Genomic DNA, 7,169 nt, shown 5'->3' on the forward strand with positions numbered 1-7,169 from the left:
AGAGGACCCAGTGGGGACCCCTGAGATAGACACGTTCAGCAGCCAATGGACAGCATCCACCTCACCAAGAAGTGACGTAGGCGCTTCAACGAAGATCCTCCTGCTCTGCAGCCTAGAAAAAGGAAGAATAGGACCCAGTCATGTGGCAGTATTAGGGAAGTAATTAAGGTTTTATTTACAATGATTTTGTATTGCTTTAGAAAAAATGTGACCTGTCCCTTTAAGAAAAAGTATCGGTAATTGGTATCGGCGAGGACTTGGGAAAAAGTATCGGTACTCGTACTCGGCCTTAAAAAAGTGGTATCGGTGCATCCCTACTTTTAATAATAGGGGTGGTATTTTTTTTAAACTACCTGTAATTAAGCGTTCCTTGTAGCTAACTATATTTAGCTGCCCTTGCTTCCCTGCCTCTCTGCTTGCCAGGAAAAGCAAAGTGATACACTGCTACTTCTGGGTTTGGGGAAGCATGTAATTTACTGCCCTTCCTCCCATGTGACAGCATTCAAAATTGGCAATTGGCCGTTCGGGAACCCGGTGCTGGCACATGAAGGCAGAAAGAGTCCTTAGTCCTGTGTAATCTACAACTCATGACACAAGGACTTCCTCTCTAGGATTCTAGTGGAAGAACGGAGATGAAAGGCAGTATAGTGAAGATAAGTATGTGTAGATTGGAAAGTTGGCAGTAAGGTGAACCTATTTCTTTGCCCATCATGGGGAAAGTGCAGGTTCAGTTTAATTCTCAATTGTTTTTATTGAATTTGTGGAAATCCAAACCTTACTGCTCTGTGTATTACAGAGCAGTAAATAATGCACAGTTGTACAGAATGGCTTAGGAGGCTCCTGGTGGACCTGGTTGATGAGCTGATGGGAGTTAAAATTGGAAAAATTGGGAAGCAGTCTGGGGAAATCTGAAAAACCAACAGCACCTCCTAGCAGTCCCGTAAGCATTAAAAAAATTGTACCAGGCCTATAAAGATAGATAGGTGGGACTTGGTAACATTGGCAGTCAAGTTAAGGGTCCTCAGGCAACAACAGAAGCAACCTTTGGAAACAGAAGCATCAAACAAAACCCTAACATTGTGATTTAACTTCAGATACAAATTGTACCAGGCATATAAAGATAGATAGGTGGGCCTTGGTGACCCTGGCAGTCAAGTTAAGGGTCCTCAGGCAACCACAGAAGCAACCTTTGGAAAAAGAACCATCAAACAAAACCCTAACATTGGAATTTAACTTCAGATAAGAATTGTACTAGGCAGATAAAGATAGATAGATAGATAGGTGGGGCCTAGTGGCACTGGCAGTCAAGTTAAGGGACCTCAGGCAACAACTCAAGCAGCCTGAGCCATTTGGAAATAGAACCAACAAACAAATCCCTAACATTCGGATTTAACTCTAGACATATGAACTCATGAAATTTAGTCTGAATCTAACTATGTTTACATTTTCAGATCAGCTCTATTTAGCACTAGTTCCCTGTGGCCCTTAGCTACCCCAGTCATTCTCAATGCTAATTGTTGACAACCACTGTCGGGGACTATACCACGCAGCTCAGGCTTGTGAGGAGAACAATAATATTTTGCTAATGTTGAAATATTTTATGTGTCATTAAGTCTCCCGCTGACCTCACGATGCAAAGCAGCGGGTTTAGGTTTCCTCATCTTTCAACATTTGGCAATCTGGCTGAATTGATTGGGGTGCGTACATGGAGCCGGAGAATTCTCTGCGCTGGAGGTACGAGCTGTCGTAATTCATTTCATGCTGCAGTTTTCGAGTCTTTACAGCTAATAGCAATAATTCATGACTTAATCGCCCTTATTATCACAGAGAATATAAAAACACTTCTCCCTGGATTTATATTATGCCAAAACAACCACAGTATAAATCTATACATGGCATGCTACCCTCGTACAAACTGACAGCTATCACCGCGTCCTTTGATTTTTTTTTTTCCTTTTCGTAAAGTGGAAAAGTTGCAATTGCACAACTCTAGAAAGCAAAGTCGAAACTACAGTATATTCGAGGGAGTCTGTGAAGGATCGTATCCATCCAGGTCAAGGCAACTGGACTTTGTAAGGGTAAAATCACGACCACGCATGATCTCTGCGTGACCATAAAACATGCCATAGTGCGCATGCGCGCGCAAACCGGAAGTGCGCGGAAACACGGGCAACAGCCGTCGCACAGAAAATTAATGATGCTGCTACCCTGTTAGCTTACCATATAAAAACGAACCTGCCCGTGCTCCATTGATGATGGACTTTTCAGCTTGTGTTCCTGTGTGCTTGTACATGTTGGATTCCTGTGACCTGCCTGACCTGGTTTTGCTTGGACTTCTCTATTGATTGCTGCCTGCCCCTGACCTCGGCCTGTTTCCTGGACTTTGCCTTCTGCCTCCTGATTTTGTGCTCTGCTGCCTGGCTGGCTCCGACCTTTGGCTTTCCTGACTATGCTCCAGTCTCTCCATTATGGTTTGAGGAACAAACCATAATGGAGAGACTTGAGGTGATGACTTGGCCTCCAAACTCTCCAGATCTCAATCCAATTGAGCATCTGTGGGATGTTCTGGAAAAACAAGTCCGATCCATGGAGGCCGATCACCTCACAACTTACAGGACTTAACGGATCTGCTACTGACGGGTTGGTGCCAGATACCACAGCACACTTCAGAGGTCTAGCGGAGTCCATGCCTGGACGGGTCAGTAAAATGGGGGCCTACTCACTATTGGCTCATAATGTTATGGCTGATCAGTTTGCTTGTTTTTTAAAGGCTAAGTTCACCTCTCTGACCATGTTTCATGTTACACCCATATGTAGGGTGTGATATAAAACCTGGTCACTTCACAATTACGTCACTGTCCATTCATTATTCCTCCGTCCATGTCCATACAGAGGTACAGACATTCAGTAACATGGATGGGAGGAAGAATGAATGGTCTACAAGTGTGGTGACGTCATTGTGATGTGATGATGTTTAATGTTACATTGTATGGCTGTATCATGAAATATGGTCAGAAAGTAAACTTTAAATACTACATACTGTATATTGTAACTTTATTCCAATCCAATACATATACATTGTTTCCTATCTAAAGCCTTGATGAAAAGTATGGGTTTTGGGTCCTGAAATGAATTTGGACTTTCATATAACTCTTCTACTTTGGAATAGATATATATCTGGACTAATGCCCGTGATGTGACCCTTGGACCTCATATCCATTCAGTCAGCCATTATGACAATGATAATTGAGGTAAGACATCAGTCAAAATAAACCGGGACCAAGCATTTCACACCAGAGACTGTTGATCCAACCTGTACGACCAGCCTAAGGGTGTCCTGGCAAGGAATGGCAATGGAAGCCAAGCATTAGAAGAACTTGTTAATTTTCAAAAATATTCCACATCCACACCATCTCCTCCCCTATGCTGGTCCTTTAAACGTGTCTGAATATTTGGGTGAAAGGCAAAGCTGGAGGATGCGGGTGGCCCTCTGCAAACGTTAAAAGAAATATTCCTGGAAAGCAGGGGGTGGACATCTGCGGTCGGGCGCTATAAATAGAAAGATATAGTTCAGCGCGCTGGATATCAGTTCTCAGTTCTTCTAACATACATCGTCTGTAGGATCTTGTGCCGCATTTAAACCCTCGTTTTAATCCCCGGGCGTCTGTTACACATTTTAGTACATTGTCTTGGGTGAGTTATGGGAGAACTCATCTCCATCTGCTCCACATAAATCTTTTCCGCACTTGTTGACAAAGCCCCATTCCGCTATCTATATTTATAGGCGCAGCAAGCCAGAGCCGTGCTGCATCAACACAAACAAGGTATAGTTCACAAAGGAGAGCCAATATTTTCTGTTGTCCATAGGCGTCACCATCAGTGACCGGTGCCTGGTGCCATTGTCATGCAGCTAAACGGGTAAACCACAATCCAGGCAGACCGCTAAATAGAAGTATATGGGAGCTCCTCCTAGTAGCATGTCCCTTGTTAGCGCATGAACGAAGGAGCAGAATGATAATCTCATTTCTATGCTCTCTCCACCTTTCAGCATGCTCCTTGCACTCCAGCACAACTGATTGGCTCCTTCTTCTGCTTCTGCCTCCCCCAGTCTGAGCTCTGCTGGATATGGGTCATGCAAGAGGCTGATACCAAGTCGAAGTCAGGTACTTACACTGATTGCATTCCAATATACCTACATACTGTATATATATTATCTTTTAGATGTGCCTTAACTTCAGCTTTAGGGCCCATTCACACCATGTCCGGATCATCTCCAGAACAGACCAGATTGCCAAAAGGCATCCTTATGTATCCCTATGCTATTTCTGGCCTCTGTTCACACCAAGGCAGTCCGTTCCAGACCAGACCAGAAAAATACTGCGTGTCTCATTTTGTCTGGTCCGGAATGCACTGGAACTGTGGGCAAGTTCACACCATTTTCCAGACCAGATTTGGTCCGGAAAATGGTGTGAACCCGCCCTTAACCTAAATATAAGACACATGCTGCAGGGCTCTCTCATACTTACCATCTGTTTCTGATTTCCAGGGACTGTTAGCAATTTATGAAACATGATTTAACACGTAATTGAAGTTTCACATCTTTTGCCCTCTTTATAGTCCCGTACCACCATACATTATGATTTTTACTGACTTTTGCTTGGATATGCCTCAAAATACCCTTTTCTCTTAGTGGAGATGAATTTTCTAAACTCCGCTCTCATGCTCTATGCTGGTATAAACGAGTAACGGTCACACATCACAGGGTCCTCATGTGGGCCTATAGTATGGAGGGAATGAGGGGTTGTGTCTGACCAGGTCTGTTAGACGATGGAGTTAAATGGGTTTTAAAGGGTCAGTCCTCTCAAAACGGATATTTCTGTGTTTGGTTCATGCTAGAAAGTCAAATCACCTGACACTTTCTTGTGCCTCTTGGGTACTCTACTGGTGAGATCTCGTAGTTCTGCCCACTATGAGGGGTTCCCACCACTCCAGCGCTGAGTGCCCAGGTTTGTACACCTGCTGTGCCCATTATGAGAGGTTGCCACTATTCCTGAGCAGAGTTCCCGGGTCTGCACACCTGCTGTGCCTATTATGAGGTGTCCCCACCATCCCTGAGCTGAGTTCCTCCATCTGCAGACCTGCTGTGCTCATTATTAGGGACTCCCACCATCTATGTTGTATTTGTAGTTAATTTATATTATGGAGAATGTAACAGGAGGAGCTTGAACACACAAAGTTGGATGAAAACACCTATAATTCCCAGGTGGGCAAGACCAGATTCAGGAGTTACGGCCTATATCTATATTCATATTCCCAGTTGACATGGTTTCACAATCTGACAACCAAAGTATTGTTGAACAGAATGAAATGACAAATTAGTAAAGACCAAACATGACATCAGTTAGATATCTATGTCGCCTAGATTTAATGTGACCAATCCAGCTTCCCTACATTATAGCATAGGCATGTTTGGTATCAAACTGATTGTTATTCTCCTATACATTTGAGTAAACACTTATTATTAATGTAGTGCCATCATAGCAATAAATATGGAACTCAACTCTAGGATGCTCAACTATATCCCAGATAGCAAGCAATTGTGCTGCAAGTTTGAAAATGACTTGCTCAACTATCGCTAGACTTGCCAAGCTTCACAATTTTGTTGCACAATTACAGCAAGTCTGCATTGCAAGTCTCCAGACCAGCGAGCTTGCAGAGCTCTTGCTAAGACCTGCAGGACTCTTGCTGTAGACTTGCCCAGCAAATTTGCTACGAATTCAAAAAGTGTCAACTAGAACTTGTGCTGCGAGTGTTCTGCAAGTTTACAACGTGCCAGGAATGTGTGCAGCAAGTTAACAAGAATTACAATTTAACCCTGACACAAGTTTGTGGCAAGTTATCCTTGCTGTCTGGGATGTTAGTATAGATCACTAGCCCCAATCTGACAGAAGTGTATTTCTCCAGACTTTATGATAGGGCTGTATTAAAAGTCTCTGGCACTCCAGCTTTTACTAAATACTGTTTATGATTGCCATTTAGCCATTTACTATGGGTCCCCTTAACAGGCTGAGTATATCTTTTTTTTAATTTTAGGCCCTAGACCAAACCGAGCACTTAACCCTTGCAGTGCGGGGGTAGCGCTACTGCAATGGCCAATTTTGCACATGCTCTGCATTCTTCTTTAAAGTGACATTAAACCCTCAGATTTTTTAACATAAAACAATACTGTAATGTGCGCCTTACTGTCATCCATGGTAGTTTCCCTTCTCTTTGCTGCTCTTCATTTTAAATCCTTATCTCTTCTCATGCTGGGGCAGAACTTCTGTTTTGCAGCAGACTGCCTTGTCTCTGAAATGGATACATGGTGTCTGTGTGAAGGTTCACAACCTGAGCCAGCACTACAGGAAGAGGCACTCAGCTGCAAAGGGAAGTTCTCCCCAAGCATGAGAAGACATGAGGATTTAAAAGGAAGAGCAGCAAAGAGAAGGGAAACTACCATGGATTACAGTAAGGCGCACATTACAGTATTGGTTTATGTAAAAAAATCTGAGGGTTTAATGTCACTTTAAGCCCTGATGAAGCGGTAATGCTTTTGGCCACTAAAATGCGTTTCCTGTTATTATGAAATCGAATTCTAAAACAATTAAAAGCTTTTGTACCCTCTCAATACCTGGTTTCGGCCCTCCTTCCTATATCGAGATGGTTTGAATCATGTCCAGGGACCCATCATTGGAAGTCATGTTGCATGCGAGCCGCATGACCAAAGTAATTGAACTTGCTTGATCGTTTCCTTCTGCTTGATCGTAAGTGTTGAATTTACAATGCGTTTCTAACATGTCTGTCAGCTGTTTTTTTGTTTTTTCCTTCCCCAATCAGTGCAGAATTTTTATAAATCACAATTATAACACGGTGATGTTACGGGGGACCTTAGGAGGAGAAGTGCCAGGGTGACAGGTTCTCTTTGAAGTGGTTACAGATTAAAGTCAAAGCAAAAGACAAAGAGGAGGTTTTATGCACAGGCTACGTGCTCTTTTCAGCAATATCGCCGGGCCTGTTCCAAATCACATCTGTTCCTGTTTTATTTAAAGCATATGTCAGTCCTCTTAGGACAATCATATTTTAAATAAACACAAACACTCCCCGGTCTCAAATTCCGCAGTTATTTCTAT

Source organism: Nanorana parkeri, unplaced genomic scaffold (assembly GCF_000935625.1).
Source record: "Nanorana parkeri isolate BGI_ZX_2015 unplaced genomic scaffold, ASM93562v1 scaffold92, whole genome shotgun sequence".
Taxonomy (NCBI): Eukaryota; Metazoa; Chordata; class Amphibia; order Anura; family Dicroglossidae; genus Nanorana; species Nanorana parkeri.